Source organism: Phaenicophaeus curvirostris, chromosome 25 (assembly GCF_032191515.1).
Source record: "Phaenicophaeus curvirostris isolate KB17595 chromosome 25, BPBGC_Pcur_1.0, whole genome shotgun sequence".
NCBI classification, from domain to species: Eukaryota; Metazoa; Chordata; class Aves; order Cuculiformes; family Cuculidae; genus Phaenicophaeus; species Phaenicophaeus curvirostris.
Genome location: NC_091416.1, coordinates 5,205,456 through 5,226,893, shown reverse-complemented (window position 1 = coordinate 5,226,893; position 21,438 = coordinate 5,205,456). Strand labels below are relative to the sequence as shown.

Sequence of the window (21,438 nt, the reverse complement as noted above, 5' to 3'; positions counted from 1 at the left end):
GTCTCCAGGACACCGCTCCATTTAGGTATCGCTGTCAAAGAAATAACAGGCTTGGGCACTTTAACACGGGCGAAGGCTGAACACAAGTCCAGCCACCCTCACCTCTTGTGAAACCAGACACAGAGGTCTTAATATACAGTAACTTGTTTTCCGTTGCTTCACTGGTGTTGAGAGCGTGTTAAAACTGAGAAAGCCACATATCAAGAGGCATGTGACAGGCAGCATGAATGTCAGAACGCGAGGAAGACACGGCAACCTCTGAGGACTTACGGTTGGCCCATCAGACACTGCTCAGTCTCTGTGTGCCAGAAATAGCAGCGGGACGCAAGCGCAGCAGCCAGTCTCCCCGCTCCTGGTGCCAGTCTGTGCTTCTGCATCACTTAGCGTTGCAGTGCAGGCTCTAGTACACCCAAAACTTAAATTTAGCTGGTTTTATAATGCAAAAAAAACAGCGTAGCATTTTTATGAGACACAAAATGAAGAAAACAAACAGAACAATATGATTATCAGATTATTATTATTATGATGATACTGACTTATTTTCTTTAATTAGGATTTTTTTGAAGTGTAATAGCAACCTTTGCAAGTGGATTTTGTTTGTATAAAAGTCATATCAGATTATAAATACTGTCAATTTGAACTCTGCACTGCTAATGAATGTATGTGTCAGCATGGAGGCAGTCATGGGGTCATAGAAGGGTTTGGGATGGGAGGGACGCTTAAGCCCATCCAGTTCCACCCCCTACCCTGGGCAGGGACACCTCCCACTGGATCGGGGGCTCCAAGCCCCATCCAACCTGGCCTTGAACAACCAATCCCCCTCCAGGGATGGGGCAGCCACCACTGCTCTGGGCAACCTGGGCTAGAGCCTCCCCACCCTCACAGGGAAACATTTCTCCCCAAGATCTCATCTCAATCTCCCCTCTTTCAGCTGAAAACTGTTCTCCCTCGTCCTGTCCCTGCAATCCCTGATCAAGAGCCCCTCCCCAGCTTTCCCAGAGCCCCTTTCAGTGCTGGAAGCTGCTCTAAGGTCTCCCCGGAGCCTTCTCTTCTCCAGGCTGAACAACCCCAACTCTCTCAGCCTGTCCTCGTATGAAACATTTCGTAGAGGTGTACTTCCTTGTAATTCCAATAACAGCCTGCAAACAAGTCACATAAGAGCAACTTCTCTGTCTTTACAATACTCCTTACAAGGAACATGGACCCCTATTTTATAGACAGCGAATAAAACCAAAGAAATACAACTGACTCATCCCCCATCCCACAGGGATTGTGTAGCAGAATTTCAGGGTCTGCACCAACGGCTTAATAAAAAACAACCCTGTTCCACTGCAATGGTAGAGCCTGCACACAGCCTTCGCCCCATTAATAATAAAACAAGACAGGCCCCATGAGCTGAATATGAACAAGAATCCCTCGCAGTAACTTTAAAATTACAAAGGTAATTCTCCTGGTGTCTAAGAGGAATCTGAACTCTGGTTTCCCATGATGAACTGCTGCTGGTCATGAAGCAAACACCTATTCCCTGAGTGCCTGTGACTGCAGAGAACCATGATTCTGACCCTGGCATCCCAGAAAAACCCTCCCAACCCAACCTATACCTGGGGTGGTTCAGTAGCAGCACTTAATTCTTACAATTTGACCCACGCAGGTCATGCTATGATGGGCTGTTCACATGGAACCAAACGTACCAGCAGGTCCCAAGCTATTATTTGGTCACTTTCCTGCTTAATTGCCATTTTTAATTACTTGCACAGTAACATCAAAAAGTCGATCTAGTAACGGAAATCCATTCTTGGAGCAACTTCTGCCTTTTTTCTTAGAGACAAACTATTGCTACATAAGCCATTCCTGATTAACACTGGGCCCTCACGGGAACTCCATTGCCTGTCTACTGATTTCATTGCCCATGTCTTCTCTCCTTCAACTGACAACTCAAATCCCTAAAAAATAAAGGCAAAAGAACCTTATTTTATTATTTTATCATTACAAGATGACCGCTTTTTTTTCCCTCGCTATATTCGCTCAGGAAGATATATTAGCACGACATTTGCTCCTCCATGCGGTGGGATTTCTTAAATAAAAACGTATGTTATATACGCACAGACTTGGAACCAGAGCTGCATTAGCCTATTAACTATCCACATTTGCTTCAGACTTGGCCGGTCACCTAGAAAACCTGCCAAGACCTTTCTGGCAGCCTTTTCCCAACAGTTCCAGGAAAACATGGAATATTCAGAGAATTTTAGGGCCTCCCAGCTTCGTTTGTCACCACTCTCCTTGCCCACTTAAAATGAAATCACAGGCAAATTGCTCTAATGCCCTATTAAAGATTTAAAAATGGCCTTCTCCACAGCAGGGTATCTGAGGACAAATCTGCGTTGATATATAATGCAAAATCTACATTAATATGTAATGCACTGTGGCAGGAGGCAGACTGAGGGCTTCACAATGAGTAAAGGAGCTGAGATTTTGAACTTCCCAAGCAAATTCTGTCCTGTTTGGAGTTTTTAAAGCTCCCGTGGATACTCAAGGCAAATAAGAGATTAATTCTGTCTTCATCGTTGATCAAGCAAATTCCCATTGAGGTTGCAAGCCTCATCCAAGGAGCAAACAAGAATGTGAGCAGCTCCATCAGGGTCCACTGCCTCCATGGGTCTCAAGGCACCGCTTGAGCAATGAAAGCTGTTAAAGCGTTGCTCGAGTCCCCTTGCCTAGGGCTTGTTTGCAAGTTAAGTTTGAGACGACCAAATGAAGTGATTCCATAACCAAATTTCAGAGTAGGATTAATGGAAACAGCAACTGGAAGCATTTTATTTGCAACCTAACCCAGGGTCTAAATCCTTTTAAAGCTGTGGCAGGACAAAGAGAAAAACCCCGCTGTCATTCACAGGAACTCTTACTGCTAGCTCCTGGTTGAGTCACCATCCCTGGAGGTGTTTAAGGCACGGGTGGACGAGGCGCTGAGGGACATGGTTTAGTGATTGATGGGAATGGTTGGACTCGATGATCCAGTGGGTCTCTTCCAACCTGGTGATTCTATGATTAATGGCAAAAATCAGCCACTTTCACTTGCAAAGCTTCCTCCAGTCTTTAAATGCAAGAGAAGCATGCTTTAAAATAATTTGAAGAGAGGTTTTTATTACAGAAAAAAACCTCCCTGTGACTTCAGACGTTGTACAGAGAGTCAGTCCTGCCCACCTGAGCACCCCACATCCCAGGTGCCCCACAGAACTTCTTGACTCAGTTCTGGTGCAGGACTGACTCTCTGTACAACTCTCAGACAGTCTGTTAGGCTTTCACCTTGCATCCTTTTAGTCTAAAAAGTTATCATGCTCCAGATAACCTTTTCTGGCTCTTCAACCCATTAGTATTGTTGCTTTGCAATTTGCTACTCACAGGCATGTGACACACGTATATAAATATATACATATATAATGTTAGATAGCACCAAGACAGAACATCCTATAGGATCCTCCTATTTTTTCCACTAAGACCTACGCTGTTTACCTTCTCATTCAATAACTGTTCCTGTATAAAAATGGAGTGGATGAAATAACTTAGGACCCTTATAAAATAAATTCTCCTTTCACATTTCAGAAGTTACTGGAAAGGCAATTTCCAAACTCAACTCAAACCACAAGATCTGTAGCAGAGAGCAACTGTGTCTTGCCTTCTTCCCTTCCCATTTCCTTCCTCTTTTTCCAACTCTTCCTCATTTTTTTTTTACAAAATCCTGTCCTCTAAATCTAACAAACTCATTTATGAAAGGAAATGGAAAGCCAAGGGGAAGCTGTGGCATCACACAGACTACAAACCCCACTACAGCAAACCACTCTCTGATGCCACAACTGCTATTCCTTGTCAGAAGAGATGAGAGGCCACTTCAAACACAAGAAAAACAAACTTTAAAATAAACCCACATCAGTGGCATTAATCCGGGAAAGGGTTTGACCTACTGTTTACAATTCCTTAAATCTCCCTTAAGCCAAGGAACACAAAGGCTCTGCCTACACTCTTCAGGGGATTGCCTGCAGCAGATCTAGTACCAACCTGAGCTGCCGCAGCCACTGATCTCCAGCAAGTCCCATTTGGAAGTGCCAGCTCAGGCTTCCAGGAGGCTTCCAGGAGGCAGGACTGTTGCTAGTGCGGCACCACATCTGGGCTTATCACGCTTCACAGCAGCCTGATCATATCCGTGTGAGACGCCCTTGCCTGGTAAAGGCCAGCTCTAACCTCCCAGTGAAAAGTGAGTGTGAAAGTAGAACCAGGTGTGACCTTCCTCTCTGTCTCTCTCACTTTCATTACTTCTGGTTACGCCAGGGTTCCAAGAAACCTATCTAATGAGGAAGAAAAAAGCTCACAACACATGTTTAGATGGAGAACTTCAATCCAAGTGACCTGGCTGTTGGAAAAGTAATTCACCTTCCTCTGCTTTCATTCCTGGAGTGGCTGTGCAAATCCTTTCCCACCACACACAATAACTGTAAGGAACTGGAGGTGGACTGTGCCATTGAATGATTATTTCTGATACTGCTGTGCTGCAGCTATTCAATATGCAAGCCCAGTGACGGATAAACATCCATCAGCCCTTCATTTTTATTAGTCAGCAGCAAACTAAGTGATTAATCCTTTGCAGGAGACAGATACAGACTGTGCCAGAACCCAGACTTCTCTAACATACCTCTTCCAACTGTGACAAGTATTAGCAGCTTTGGACGATCAGAGCCATCCTTTCCACTGGTTCTTCCCTGGTCTTGAATTGCTGCACTTCATCCTAAACCATGAAACATGAAGTCTAAACTCAGTTCTGAAGTTATCACAATGAATTACCATAACTCTATGTATGGTTATTAAAAATATAAGTATCTCATCTGTTCTATGCTTGTAAACTTCACATCAACTTCTAATAGCAATTAGGTCCATTTTTTTTTTTTTTTTAATTAACACTAGTGGAAAAGAATCACTTTTTAAAACATCTTCAATTTGTCGCCATTTCATTCACTGCATGTCTCCTTGCATTCACTTTGTGAAACTGAGAATTTCTCAGTCTACCTCCTCTTCCTTTATTTTCATGATAACACCAATTCGCTTTTCCTTTCAGGTGAGACTGCTGCCATTATATAAGTATATATAAACTGAAAGAGGGGAGATTGAGATGGGATCTTAGGGAGAAATGTTTTGCTGTGAGGGTGGGGAGACCCTGGCCCAGGTTGCCCAGAGCAGGGGTGGCTGCCCCATCCCTGGAGGGGTTCAAGGCCAGGTTGGACGGAGCTTGGAGTCTTTAAAAGCCATTTGCCTGACTGGTTAAGGCTTTTTTTGGACATTGACAGTTGCATGTGTAAAAAATGGCCCATTCACAAAAATATTCTTACACTACAATTGTTAGACATGACATTTACACATCCCTGTTAATTATAAATGACTCGATCCTGACATTCTGTTAACACATTATGAAAGCCATAATGAAACCTTCTGAGCTGCGCGTCACACCTGTAACAAAGACGAGCTTGGAGAAATCACAGTCTTGTCATCAGCCCTTGGCAAAGGGGGAAGGAAAAGTGGCAGCAGGGTGACTCATGCTTGAAGGGGATTTAGTCTCAATGACCCAAGAATCATACAATAGTTTGGCTTGGAAGGGAACTTAAAGATCACTCAGTTCCAAACCCCTGCCATGGGCAGGGACACCTCCCACTGGATCAGGGGCTCCAAGCCCCATCCAACCTGGCCTTGAACCCCTCCAGGGATGGGGCAGCCACAACTTCTCTGGGTAACCTGGGGCAGGGCCTCTCTACCCTCATGGGAAAACATTTTTTCCTAAGATGTCATCTCAGTCTCCCCTCTTTCAGCTTGAAATCATTCCCCCTCAACCAATCTCTGCACTCCCTGATCAAAAGCCCCTCCCCAGCTTTCCTGTAGCTCCATTTATGTACTGGAAGGACACTCTGAGGGCAAGAGGAATAAGGGAGAACCCTGCACCACAACGTTTGCTCTTCCGTGGCACAAATGTGGCTACCTGAATGTGGGATCCAACAAGAGCATGCACGGAAAATAGAAATCAAGGAGTCTATATTGTCTATACCTACCCTGCTCTTAAACAGTACTCTTAAAGTGGTCTTGGGCATCATGGGCTTTTTTCTTAGAAAAGAAACAGCAGTTGTACCTTGAGATCCCTGCAGCCATGGGTAAGGTCCCCACCTCTGGCCAGCAGCTCTTTCCCTAGATAAGCAACTTCATCCTTAGCATCTCCCTCCCACTCTTAAGAAAATAATTGTTTGGCGTATTTCTAGCCAGTAGTGCTCATTTGCAGTACATCTCAGACAGTCTTGGATCACCTAACTGGAGAGGAGGCTGTTTTCTATGAACTGGAGAAGGAAGCAGGGAGAGGTGGTGGTGAGGAGGAGACACTACACAGAATGCAGACTTTCAATTTCGTTCCCTATCTGCCCCAGAAACCTGATTCTTGAACTTATTTAACCAAGAAACAGGGCCATGACATTGTACAATGAGACTAATTTCAACCTATTGCATGGTGAAAAAAAAAAACTTGTTCAGGGAGACTACATCTTATATTTTGAATATATAAAACTAAATATATGCAGCTGGGACTGCCTAGAGCATCAGTGGAGTCAGAGCAACTAGAAAATCTGTCTTGATAAAAAAAGAAAAGGAGGGTACAAATAAAACATTTTGGATCTTCCTCTGCTATGGGAAATTTCCAAACATCGGATTTCCTTTCTGCTCCAGTTTAGACTGGAAGCTTTTATTGCAAGGTTAAATCCTGGTAGGCCAACACCACATACGCATGAGTGTGTCTGAATGGATATAGAATTTAGCTTGAAAACTCACGCTGGAGATGTTTGGCTTCATCTGGTTTCAGATCTAAGCCACCCAACTATGAAAAGGGAAAGGTAAGAATGAGAAGGAAAAAGTCAAACAGAGTGTTCAGATCCCTGTTCTGGGCTCAGATTGCTCATTCCCAATAGAAGAATCTCTGATATTGAGCTGGTCTATACCAGGTAAAACTTTTATTTTCCAGCTGCACTCTGATCGATAACTACACCTAATTGAACGCACATCTGCTTCCCTTTTAGGTTATACTTTTGACTCTAACACACAAAAAGAACTTCCTTCTTCAGTAATTAACAATTTCCAAAGGAGAGAGCAGCAGCATTGCTCAGGTCTGGGCTTTGAATCCGTGTAATGAAATTGTCTTATTTTTAACTGTCTGAGCAGCTTTCAAGCAGAAGCGTGTTAGAATTCATATTAATTTGTGCAGTACCCTATCATCATCATAATTTAGCTCACAAGGTTGCTGTGCTTGGAATTCCAGTTATGACATGAATTCTATACATTTTATACAGATTTATAAATGGCATCAATAGAACACTTAGAGCCTTATTCATTAAACAATGAGTCATTCTAGCATTCCATTCTATTTCATCCCAGTTCTTACAAAACTTTTATGTACAAATTTGACTGTACTTAATGCATCCGATTTAGCAGCAGAAGTGTTGCAGCATAGTTTCAACTGGGTGTGGAAATAGATGAAAGGCATTGTTTAAAAGAAGAAAAAAAATCCCTCTAACGGTGAAAGTTTCAGCCTCCTTTCCAAAGGAAGAGCATCCAAGTCCAGGAAAAACCCTTTGCTCCAGCTTTCTCACCACCACAGGCTGGCCCACTCCAAAAAGAGCTGTGAGGAGGCACAACAGAATGAGCAGAAGATGCTTATGGTTTCACGGACAACCACATATTGATTTTGTGGATAAGCAGAGCTCCTTCTTAGAATCATAGATTAGTTTGAGTTGGAAGGGACCTTAAAGATCATCTAGTTCCAAAAAATAAAGATCATCTCTTCTCCAGGCGGAACAACCCCAACTCTTTCAGCCTGTCTTTATATGGGAGGTGCTCCAGCCTTCGGATCATCTCCATGACCTCCTCTGGACTTGTTCTAACAGTTTCATGGCCTTCCTACGCTGAAGACTTGAGAACTGGACTCAGGGATCCAGATGAGGTCTTATCTGACTTCCATTAGCATGCAGTTTATGACTTGCACCAGCAAAATACTAATGGTGCAGGACAACATATGAATTCCCTAATGACCTAGGGCCTTGCTACAGACTGGTTATGTATTTGTGTGTGTGCATGTGTTTTAAATGAGAACTGAGTAGAAAAAAAGATTAATCCAAAGTTAGACCCATCACCTGTCTTTGAGGAACTGTATCTCTACCACAAACACTGGCTAGCAGTGTGACTACACAGCAAAATATGGGACCATTGTTCAGTAAATTCTAGCTTAATCTACGCAGAGCACATAAAAATAGCAGTGAAGTCATATGGTATGGGTTACAGCACGCTCTAGCAACGGGAGTACCAAGTCTTCAGGGACACGCTGGTTACCATCCAGTGAGAATCAGTTTGAACTGTTCTAATTACTTCATTCAACCCAGTTAATCCAGGTGAACTGGCACATGCCACACTGCTCTCCACGTTATAATTTGGACACCTCAGCATATATCAATATTTTACCTTCTCTTTGTCCTTTCAACCTTCTTCCCAACTGCACTGGGTATATGGCTGTAATTTCTGTAAAGCTGGCTGGGACAGAACAGTCTTGGAAGTCACTGCTCCTCTATCCAGTCTGACTGGGATTAGAAAACACTCTCAGAAGCTGTTTGGGAGAAAGAAGGCACAGATACACAAATGAACATAATGCGAACAAGCACACTAGCTGTCTTCTCATAGAATCATAGAACAGTTTGGGTTGTAAGGGACCTTAAAGATCATCCAGTTCCAACCCCTGCCATGGGCAGGGACACCTCCCACTGGATCAGGGGCTCCAAGCTCCATCCAACCTGGCCTTGAACCCCTCCAGGGATGGGGCAGCCACCACTGCTCTAGGGAACCTGTTCCAGTACATCACCACTCTCATTGTGAGGAAATTCCTCCTTATGTCCAGTGTAAATCTGCCCCTCTCCAGTTTATCCCCATTGCCCCTCGTCCTCTCACTCCAAACCTTTGTGAACAGCCCCTCCCCAGCTCTCTTGGAGCCCCTTCAGGTACTGGAAGGTCACTATAAGATCTCCCCACAGCCTTCTCTCTTCCAGGCTGAACAACCCCAACTCTCTCAGCCTGTCCTCATACGGGAGGTGCTCCAGCCCTCTTATCATCTTTTTTTTTCATTGGAAACCATTCAGAGACCTCATCATTTCTTGGATTCTTGCAGTTTTCTTCATTACATATATAAGCATTACCGCCTATTTTTGCTCTTTATCCTTAATAAGTCACAGTAAATTTGGAATCCATTTCACTACATATTCTTGTACGTTAGGACGCTCTCTACCCAGCGATCACCATGCCAAGAAAAGCACAATGCTATCTCCACCCATTGTCCGTAAGGGAGAACAGGGATGCGTGGTTAAGTAAATTGTACTGTCTCATTTTTATTAACTCTCTCACCACGTATTTCTAGTACTTCACCTCACGTTGCAGACTCAAAGGGTCAAAACCAAGACCAAAGTTTACATTTCATTATCGTAGAACAAACAATTTTCTGGGAGGTGGATTGTTTCTTCTTCATTGTACATTCCAGTGGAAATGTTCTCTGAACAACAGTCGCTCTCTCTCCCACTATTCACAGGCTTAAATGAATAAAAACTGGGACTAGTACAGTAATGGAAAACAAGGAAAATAGGACACTTTTGTCCCTTCATCGCCCAAGCTGAGAGAAACAAAACTGGCAATTAAATTAACTGTGCAGGGCAAGCCACCTTCCTTTTGCTTCCTCCTCTTTTAATCTACAGCTCATGAGATGCTCCTTTACTCATCGCGAAAGGTCCACGATTGTAACACTGCCACATTCTCCTGGAAATCTATTTAAATGGCATATGATAGAAGCCATATGATAGAAGCTTAATTACACAGAGGGCATATGGAAGGCATATGATAGAAGGACATATGGAAGACATATGATAGAAGGGCATACGAGGACATATGATGGAAGTCTAATTAATCGACAATACATTCCTCTCATCAGGGGGAGAGCTGGAATGCTATTTTGTTCAGAAGAAAAATATGCACATTGAATTATGCTTATTGTCAGCTTCAATGTACTGACCATTCTCCTTTTGAATTATTGCTCCTTGTTCTTTGGAGCAAGATAGATCATTTGATTTACATACCAGACGATTAACATACTTCACATAAAGTGAAGTTTGATAGCTACAAATGTGTGTGTTGGTATAAATAACCGCTATTTTTTTAACCTTCTTAAGTTCCTTTATGCGTGTGCAAAACAGATCTAAAATGCTAGCACCAAAAAAGAAACGAGACGGTACTTATTTGCGAATTATTACCACTCATTTCTAAAGCTATTCCTAAAAAAATACCAAACAGATAAAAAACCCAATAATCGACCCTCACGGAACAGCTCAACATTGGATGGGAGTCAATGCAAATTGTGGATTTACACCTGAAAATTTGCACTTCCATCCGCAAAAAGATTTACTGGGGGAAAATAAGGTACTGCTGAAAATGTACCAAAAAACTTCTTGTTTTTTAACTACCTACGTATGTTTAATGCATGTGCCTTCATGAAATACAGAAGCAGCATTGTGTTAGCCCGGATACTTGCCTTGTCCTAAGGAATTGTGGAGTTATAAACCATGGTAGTGGTATCTATAACCTCTTTGAAAACAAGATGAAATAAAATCCCACTAATCCACTCTTAGAATAACTAAAATTTGGCTTTGGTAACACTCAAGAAACCAATAGTTTCTCTTTGAACTCACTAAACAAGGATTTGCAGATATTAAAAAGTTTTTAAGTGTCATCTTACCAGAAAAAACATTTTTCTGGGTTATTTAGATATGTTTAAAGATCATATTTCACACTTTTAGATTAGCCTAATTAAATGAACCCTATGCCTACCCTTTACTTTTTATTTGCTGACTTGGACTTGAGTCCAGAGCAGGGCCATGAAGATGATCTGAGGGCTGGAGCACCTTCCATCTGAGGCCTGGCTGAGAGAGTTGGGGTTGTACAGCCTGGAGAAGAGATGGCTCCAGGGAGACCTTAGAGCAGCTTCCAGTGCTGAAAGGGGCTCTGGGAAAGCTGGGAAGGGGCTCTTGATCAGGGAGTGCAAGGAGAGGATGAGGAGGAACGATTTTCAGCTGAAAGAGGAGAGATGGAGATGAGATCTTAGGAAGAAATGTTTTCCCATGAGGGTGGGGAGGTCCTGTCCCAGGTTGCCCAGAGCAGTGGTGGCTGCCCCATCCCTGGAGGTGTTCAAGGCCAGGTTGGATGGGGCTTGGAGCCCCTGATCCAGTGGGAGGTGTCCCTGCCCATGGCAGGGGTGGAACTAGATGGGCTTCGAGGTCCTTTCCAACCCAAACAATTCTAACTTCGAAAATTGACCCACTAGCAAGCTGCCTCTGTTGTTTCTGGGGACTCAAAAACTCTTGCCAGAATTAATCACATAAACAGTCCAAAGGTGCCAGGCAGCTCGTGTTCTGGGTCCTGACGGAGCAGCAGGGCCACTAGCTTCATCCAGGCTGCCCGGGGCCCCAAACTCTCAATGCTGCCAACACGAAATCTTGACTCTCGTGTTCAAACATTGTCAGATAAATGCTGGAGTTTCCGAGGGATTTAGTTAAGCAAACAGAACTGAGGATTTAAACAGCAGCCAGGTATATTTGGTAACTTCCCTGCATTTTAGGCATGTAAGATACATAAGAAACATGGTATTTTGCCCAGAAATGCTGGCTCATTATATCCCCATTCTCCACATAGCTCCTCTGCAAAACTTGGGGTGTCTCTACAGCTCCTTAACCCAAAGTGCTGTATGGAAGAAGCAAATCACCTCTACTGGATGCATCCAGAAGCATCAGCCCTTGAAACACCCGACGTAACTGTACAAGCCTAGGAAAACACCCCTTACCCATCCCTGTTTTCACCCACAGCAATCTCTAATGGATACTCCTTAAGAACAGCTCCCCTGAAGACTGTGTAGATTTAGGTACTTTCACAAAACCCCTTCCAGCATTTATCTGGAAGCATCAGCACCAGCCTCCTACGCTTCCTGAGAGACAACGAGCGTGCCAGGTCTCACACTGCAACTGGGCACAGCCTGCTTTAACTCCTAGTGTAGAAGTAACCAAACCAGTCAAAGACAAACGGAGAGGGAAACCTTCTTCACTTCTCAATTACAGACACGGACAGAATGCTTTTTCATGTTACCTTTGGAGACTTCTGATGGTGACCGCGAAGGCAATAACACTGATATGTTGCCATGGTGCTTTTTAGGAATGTTACACATTGCGCTGCTCGAATGCTATTAAAGGAAGACAAGCATTACCAGTCCACTGAACGTGCTGAACGCTCAATAATATAGCACCAACAAGTGAAAAACGCTGAGAGAATGAACATTTCTGAATTTCTAACGACACAGAAGGAAAGAATAGGTTTTCTAGCTCACCTTACCTGCTCTTACCTCTTCCACGTGTCCAGAGCAAACATTGCTGAGGAATTGTGGTCACTCATCACGCCGTTCTGTGCAAGACCCAAGGAAAGCTAGGAGGTTGTACAGTTATCTCCCTTGGTGTAATTCTAAACTATACAACCTACTACCTCAACCTGGATGCATGCAGTCAAAAATGCTGGAAGCTACCCACCACTTCCCAGCCAACGGAATGTTAGGGTTTTCAGTTAAAAAAAAAAAAAAAGTCCTCAACATTCTCAGTGCTCTGATTTGGAAGTAATAAAAGTTGTACTGGTGTAAAAGATACCAAAACCAAATGCAGCTCCACACACTGCATATGTTAATAGATAAGAGACAGTAACCCATAGTTTATACTGCTGGATATAGGTGAGATCACGGCACTTTTCACAGAAAAAGGAACTTTGTCCCTGGCTAAAGAAATACTTTCCCCCCATCCACAGCAGATGCATCCAGTCTGCAGCACAGAATACACACACACATTTTATAAAGCACTTAAAGAAGGTTTAGGATGAAATTTGCCCTAACATGTCTTTTCCTTTTTGAACGCATACGACACTGCCCTTGGAACATGCACCTTGGCTCCTGAATGGTTAAAGGATGATCTTTGAAGAATGAGACCTTATATCAGCCTTTCAGTAATTAAAGGGGAATACAGAAAGGCTGGTGAGGGGCTCATGACCAGGGAGGGCAGGGATAGGACAAGCGGGTATGGTTTTCAGCTGCAAGATGGGAGACTGAGATGAGATCTTAGGAAGAAATGTTTTCTTGTGAGGGTGGGGAGGCCCTGGCCCAGGTTGCCCAGAGCAGTGGTGGCTGCCCCATCCCTGGAGGGGTTCAAGGCCAGGCTGGATGGGGCTTGGAGCCCCTGATCCCGTGGGAGGGTGGTAGGCTTTGAGATCCCTTCCAACCCAAACCAGTCCATGATTCTGTGACTGCAAAAGTGGGATTAGGAGAAGAACTACAAAAAACGTAGAAAGTTCTAAGTATATTTTGCCCCTGCATCAATCCTTTGCTCAGATTGATGAGTTCAGGAATGCAGCACGGAGCTTCTCTCAGCAGGCAGAATAAGACCGTGTTCCCTTAACAAGGAACACATTGCATTTTTAACTTGTAGTAGCTCACAGTCGAACAACCAGGATGTTATCATTGTGACTCACTCCCATTACCCACCAAGGTATTACTTAAAGCAGTACACTGCCTATTATGGCTTACAAACAGGGATTAGCATCTTAAAATATGCTCGTGCAGACCATGGACTGAATCAGTCCAGAGATCCTGCCTCTCAGGTGAACGTATCCTCAGGCACAGCAGCTCTGTGCTGGAAGGGGATTACAAGGGAATCAAACCCTATGAATGAATGCTGAGCTGTGCTGAATTGATGGCATCTTGGTTGTTTCTATTCTCTTGGGATAAAGAAGAATTTCTGATAATAATAAAATCCAGCACCCTACCTTTACATTCAAAGCCTGACTACAACTAAAGGAGGAAAGTAAGAAATAACACCTCTCTTCAGAATTCAGCTATTTGAAAAAACAATCTTTCTGCAAGGTTTTTTTAAAGGTACACGATGTTGATACCATCAGTGGAATTTCTAATGACTTCATAGTCTGTAAAGTTTACTTTGACCTGATAGGTTCTGTGGAAATACAACATGTTATTTTAGTGAACAGCACAGTGCCCTAACAGTGGAGTCACTGTTAACCATTTTATTAGTTAGACCAGTGATGTAAGCAGAAATATGGATGAGGAAACCGTGGCTCTCTCGCCCATACCCTGACCAGGAGCTTTATTACTGTCTAAAAACATCCTGAAACCATCCCAGTTCCTCGATGCAACATCACCGTTTTTCTGTACCGAGCATCTGTGCTCTGACATGAAACCCAGTGATAGTTCGAATGTAGCTCTGTGGAAGCCAATGAACCTGTGTGCTCCTTTAGGATGATGGAAGATCTCAAATCCCACTCAAGTTCTATGTGACACAGGAAACCTGGATTTTCGAAAACGTCTTATTTCGTATTCTGCAGCTATAAAATAAACCATTTCAGTATCACATGGCTGGGCTACTCATTTTTTTCTACAACTTATTCTTGCACGTATTTTCCTGCACCTCAATTTTGTTGGGAATGTTAGATACTCATTACACTTAAACAATGATTAATTATATCCCACAGCAGTGGGGTGGAACTGGATGATCTTTAAGGTCCCTTCCAAGCCAAACTGTTCTATGATTCTATATCTGATCAGTTTAATCAGCTAAGGAAAATACTGTTAATATTACCATTGCATTAAGAGTAACACAGGCACACCTTGCAAACCAGGTAGTTATCAGCAGAGCTGAGCAAAAACCTCTCCAATAGTTTGCTTTAAAACAGAAGGTGGAGAAAAAGTGTTTTGTTTCATTTGTCTCCTCAGCTCAGTAAAGGTCCCTTCGTTAATATATTTCAATAGAAAACTCCTTATGAAAAATTCCCTTACTCTCAACTTGAGCCTAAATAATCCAAACTTTTCTCAGGTTGGCAAATGCCACTGTGTCTGTTTCGTTCCTGACTCTCCACCTCGCCTTGCTGCTCTTCCATCGCAACTTCAACTTCCTCTTCATCGCCACATTTACAAATCCTTGAGCTGTCAGCTCCATGCTGGCACTTATTCAGAGCCTTCTCGCTCCCTCCTCCATCACTATATTGAGCCAGGGAGCTGCGCCCCGCTTGGCACACGTGCTTCTACTGCAAGTACCAAGACCTGCTCCAAGGTGCCACGGCAGCATCCGAGAACGAACCGCCAGGAGGAGGTCCTCACTGAGAAGATATCCTCATCCAGGTTCCCACATGTGCCAACATCTCTGCACAAACGTGACGGTAATAAACAAGTTTTTAGGTACACTTGTATGCAACCTATATTCACTTTACAGAGCAATACAACAAGACATGTCAAGATAAAGTGTTTTCCAAATCCTAAAGCACTTTCTGTCCCAGGGTGTGATACCTAACCCACCCTCTGGCCAATTGTGAGACACCTTCACAGCCTGCTGCGATCATCCCAGCAACTTCTACCCATTTATAAGAGCTTGGCTTCAGAATTACAGGTATTTTGTTCCCATCACTTTAAGCTCAGATGAAGCCTGGACAGATGAAAATGTATTTGCATCCCAGAGGAGGCACAATCTCAAGCAGATATATTAGCGTTACACATCTAGTCGTGTCATCAAATAGAATATCTGCTGCTACGACTGAAATGAAGTATTGAGTTAAGGAAACAAGATCAAATATTAAACCAGAAGTTATTTTGTTACCATCACTTCTGCATCTTCACATTGATCAATGCCTGGCTCTTCGGTTACTGTGTACTACAAGTATTCTTCTTCTGGGAGGAGAGAGAGAGACCCACAGCGCTCGTGTCTATTAAGACACTTTCTTTTGGTGACATCAATCTCCATGTTTGTTTTCTAGTGATTTTTGTCAATTATGTCCTCACCCAATTAGCACAATCATACTTAATTATGTAATTAGGGTAAATATGTAATCTAATGACAATGTTCAATTATGATACGTATTGATGTCATAGAATTTCCTATTAAATATTGTGATAGGGAGACCCGCATTCCATGTCGAGCTGCATCCCTGCAGAAGTTCATGTGCCCGAGTGCCTATTGTTTGTGAACCCTTTGAGGCCTCTTGCTTTTTCAGAGTCACAGAAATGATTTCACACTTCTGTGGACAAAAGGAAATCTCTGTCCCAGCCCAGCTAGCTGTATTTTAAAAGCAACAGCCTAATCAAATAACTGTGCCCTTTTACTTACTGCAACCCTCTGATTTCTGAAATCGAGCGGCTGAAGTGAAAATGGAAAAGGCTGCTGCCTTACTACAGGGAAGACGAGTCGTGTGCAAGGAATATTTATTTTCAAATGGAGAGGAAATACCATTGTCACAGTTCTTCCCAGACAGTTCGAGGGTTTCTATCTCTAAAGTTAACCTCTGAAGATGTTAGATCAAGGTGCAAGCCTTAGTCTGGACCAGGAAACATCATTCATCTTCCTGCCTGTTCTCTTCATGGATCTCAGCTGAGAGAAATATTCAGAAACCTGCTTCCAGTACTCTACGCTACATGAACCTGAATATTACATTTGATTTCCCCAAGAACAAGGGGAGAATTTAAATCTAGAACTGATTTTTGAGGATGGAATAGCTGGAATATTCTACTCTTTTAAAGCACGCTTCAATGCAGACCACTCCTACTGCCTTTACAGATATGAATAAGGTTACCAGCAATGGAAATCTAGGCTAAATGTGTTCAAGAAGGCTGAATTCTATTTTGATACTACCTTCAACAAAATCATCAGCTGAGATTTGGCTCTGAATCTTTATGGCTGTGAATGATATAGGAGAAGAAAGAACCCACCTTCACTTTCAGATCTCAGGCAAGCTATTGCAGGGCCAGCCAAAGAGGGGGTGGAAAGCAGAAAATACTCATGAAGAAAACATATTTCCTTAAGTCATTGAGAAAAAAATAACTACCCAAACCCGCAAATGATATTGTTCCAGTTTGAGGTCTGAAATCTTGTTTGCTAAATTTCAGCCTGGAGTGATCTTTTTTACAGCTGACTTTCATAAACCTCAGAAAGAAGAGATTTTACAATGGAAACGCTGACTACTGGTCATCTACTGGTCATCTCTGACTACTGGAAACTACTGGTCATCTCACCCATTCAGTTCTATGTGATAAAACTCTGTTACTAGAACTTGGTTGCGATGGGGAACCTCAAGAGGTTCAAAGGTTTACTCTAGCTCAGAGGGTTCTCCTAGAAGTCTGGCAGGCACGCTAAGCATGGCTGGAACTTCAAGAGTCTGCAAAATCAGGAAAGAAGTCTCATCTGGGCTCAGCTGGAATCCAAAGCATGGAAATACTCTGAAACCTATCCAAATTTTTTCAACACATAACAAAAATGGTCTCTGCCCCAGCTTTTAGCAAGAGTTACAGCAATCTGAAGATTTGCTCAATATTACATTTCAATAGTTGGTACTTTCTAGGGGAAGGGTAGCAATGCTCTTGCTCCTGAACCATATGTAGCTTCTTGTCAGCAGCTGGGACGCAGCAGCAGCTCTGGGTTAGACAACACATGACAGAGACGCTCTCTGCCGGCTTTACGGGTGGATCAGGGATGCTGGGGCGTAAGATACCACAAGCTAGCAAGGGATGCAAGGTTTATGACTTCAAATGACCCCAAAACCTAATTTTTTTAACTTATCCTGGGCCTGCTCTGTGATCAAGCAGTGCCCTATGATTTCACAGGATGGCTTGGGTTGGAAGGGACCTCAAAGATCATCTAATTCCTGTTCCACCACCCCTGCCATAGGCAGGGACACCTCCCACTGGATCAGGGGCTCCAAGCCCCATCCAACCTGGCCTTGAACCCCTCCAGGGATGGGGCAGCCACCACTGCTCTGGGCAACCTGGGCCAGGACCTCCCTACCCTCACAGCAAAACATTTTTTCCTAAGATCTCATCTCAATCTCCCTTCTTTCAGTTTAAAACCGTAACACCTTTTTTTTGGTGTGAAGCTCAGCGAGCCAAGCCCAGGTTGAACACCCTCATTTGATACTCTGCACAGCAGGATAAGACCCAGAGCCCATGCTGGCTTCATATCCACACAGGAAAGTAAAGGAACTCATAGGTGACTGCTAGGAAGCTGTACTAAAACTTGGTGCCACTTCCAAGGTGGCACGGAGAGGCTGTGTCGCATCATGATACTGCACATCTACAACCAAAGGCTCCACAGTTTGGCTGGAGCACATCTCCTGTCCTCCTTCAGATCGCTCTGGCCAATGCTTACGTAATGCTCCTAAGTTATGGAGCCTTCCTGGCTCAAGGGCAGGTGTCGTACTTAGTCTTGGATTCCTCCCCAAGAACATCCTCTCCTTATTTTCTCCCTTACTGATTAAAATCAGATAAACAAAGAAAAAAAACCAAACCACATCAGAGTACTGAATTAGTTATTTATCTGCCTTTTAAGAGTTTAACCAGATTTGATTATCTGAATAAGAGAATTTGGATATGGTTCAAAGTCCAGGGTACACAATTACATTCTGCTCCTCATGAATCCCATTTGCCACTGCATATGGTTATTCTAATTACCCAAATGCTATTGTGTGCTCCTCTGCTGACAAGGGCTCTCTGTGCTCCACACCAGACAGGACTGGGAAAACAGGGAGCACACAAATGTGATGATATCCATACCCATAAGGATGGATATCGAGCAACGGACTTGTTTGCAAGGGACCTTACAGGTGCTTTCCGTGAAAGATGTACCAGAAATAAGAAATGGTCTTGTTATTTTGAGGGAGAGAGACATGATTTACCAAATCTGGGGAAAAAAAAAAAAAAAGAGAGTTTGCTTTGGAAAGGCTTTGGTTTGCTTCTTCAGACAAGAACTCTGCTTCTGGTTTAAACCGTAACTCAGGCCAAACGAAACACAATCGTAAAGCCTCCCCAGATGCAGATAGAGCCACGTAGCTCCACAGGAAGCATTTTTTTTTCTCTTGGGAGGCACCACAGCGATGACTCTGCCTATTGCTGGAGAAAGGAGCTGCATTAATTAAGATACCAATTTTTGAAGAGGATATTGGGACTTTTTAATATCCCCAAGGTCTCCCTGGTACTTTCTACGTACAGGTGCTCCGGTTTGTTTCCAGCTTCAGTAATCGTCATGTATTTCTTTAAGTTCCCCTGCAACATCAAACTGGGTGAAGCATTCAGTACTTTCCTGCCCTTAGTAATTTTGCAGTGAGTCTGTGCCTCAGTGACAGATGAAGAGATCTCTCAGCACACTGTATGGCACTGGGATCAAAGCTGCTGCATAAACGTAAGCTCCTTATCAACAAAGCGAGGAAGAAAAATTCATAAGAAACATACAGGTAGAAGCTCCACAGCTTCCAATTAGTTTCTTCCATCCCAAAGGGAAGACACATTTCAGGGCTCTTCACATCATTTTGTCCAGACTCCAGTTTCACTCAGAAACTTAATGAAGTGCAGTGAAATCCAACCAACAGAAAAGAAATACAAATTAAGGCTGAAAACACAATAACAAAAAGGCTTTTCAAAAGGCTGAAAAACAAAGGGGTGGGGGAGGATTTTGGAGGCTGTAGTTAAGAAGAACAGGGGGTAGTTTAACAATTTTAACATTTAGTACAACATAAGAGGAGGAGGAGGGGAGGGGAAAGGCACCGAGCTAGTGGCAGGAAGGCAGGAGTTGGAGCCAGGCCATCCCAAGTACTAACTTTGGCTCCCAGTGCTGCCTTAGCAACATCAAGCAAACAGGTACAGCGAAAGAACACTTCGATACCCAAACGACACGTAGCATCGTGGCAGAAACCATGGCTACGAGAAGCTACGCTGGTATCGCCGACAGAAGCACTGACTCTACCTGTGCCGTCGGCATCCTCTCTGCTGCACCTCTTGCTGCAGAAGACACCAGCGTTCGAGAGGCTTCCTCGGGCACGTCTACCCTGTCCCATAAAGCAGAGGCCACAGCGTCTCCAAGCTCATGTCAGGCTGAGCTGATGCATGCCCACGCAGTGGCACAGCTATCCTTGTTCTTTGCCAAGCACCAGAAAACCAGAAGCAACCAGAAAACATGCCCAGCTTCAGGATACAGTGAGATGGTTCTCCTCACAGCAGCACGGGGACTGCATCTCAGCCCCATTCCTGATGGTGCATTTCTAAAGCTTTCTAAGCATCCAACCGTGTTTGGATCAAGTCTCTCACCAAAGGGAAAAATAAAGTTGGATATCGATGAGCAGGTCCCAGCACAGTCAGTGAGAAGATACACTGAAATACTTTAACAAAAAATCTGTTTCCTCTTGCCTCCTCTTTGATTCAAATATTGATTTTCTAATCCAAAAATATGCTTTCAGACCCAACTGCGGGATCTCGTTTTGCAGCACATCTGCCCAATTCCCCCCGCCACGGGCTTCTGGAGCTCCCAAAGCAACAGCACCTGAAGTGCCAGCCTCTGGAAACACCCGTGACACATTCCAGGCTTTTCTTGGCACATTCTGCCAGAAGCCTGATGTCTCCAAATGGTTTCACAGAGAAGAGACCACCATGCAGGAAGAGATAATATTGGGAGCTGGGTTTGGGCAGCTCGTTTCTCTTTGGGGGTTAGGTTAAATGAGCCAATACTTCTTCTATAGCCAAAAACATAGGAATCTAACGCAGTGAAAATCCATAGCATTTAAAAACAAACAAAAAAACCACAGAACATTAACAGCCCTTCTAAAAAAATTTTTCACAGAAAGGGTCACTGGGCACTGGAACAGGCTGCCCAGGGAGGGGGTTGAGTCACCTTCCCTGGAGGTGTTTAAGGCACGGGTGGATGAGGTGCTAAGGGACATGGTTTAGTGTTAGATAGGAATGGTTGGACTCGATGATCCAGTAGGTCTCTTCCAACCTGGTTATTCTATGATTCTATGAATTTTTGCTGTCACAACTAGACAAAAACGTATCCTACTTCCATCATAGCCCAGGATGAGCCACTCATCCCACTACGGACAAACCAATGTCCACCAGCAAAGGCAAAAGCAGAGGAAGGAACCAGCACCACATCCCTAAGGACATCTTGACTCAAGATCCCTGCTCTGGGTAGTCTCCCACAATCTTGCAGCACCCTCACCTGAAAGATATTTATCATCCCCTCTCCTCAGACACCTCCGTCTGGTTTTGAAGAGCCAACATGTTCCTTATGGACACACATCAAAGACTTTTCACATTTATGTAGCTGGGACCAGAATGGTGGTGCCCAGCATTCATTCTCCACTATGGCAAAAGTAAGCGCAGACCTGAAAACCACCTGTGTGGCACTACAGAGACAGCAAAGGTTCTCCTAGAAGCCACGGAGCTATCACAGGGTAACCTTTATACCTTCATTTCCTAGACTCACGGGAGGG

The 21,438-nt window shown here is 43.7% G+C and overlaps 1 long non-coding RNA gene across 4 annotated transcripts in view; it reads right to left on the bottom strand.

Moving 5' to 3' along the window:
* LOC138730918 (uncharacterized) overlaps positions 1-21,438 on the bottom strand; it is a 42,650-nt gene that overhangs the window by 15,618 nt on the left and 5,594 nt on the right. For 2 of the 4 annotated variants that reach the window (XR_011339110.1, XR_011339113.1), the window contains exons 1-3: positions 8,530-10,304; positions 4,685-4,777; positions 271-400 (exon numbers count right to left, since the gene is read on the bottom strand). This is a non-coding gene — a long non-coding RNA (uncharacterized lncRNA). Of the gene's footprint in view, positions 1-270; positions 401-4,684; positions 4,778-8,529; positions 10,305-12,480; positions 12,690-21,438 lie in introns of those variants that run through there. The other 2 variants (XR_011339111.1, XR_011339112.1) reach the window with 2 other exon arrangements.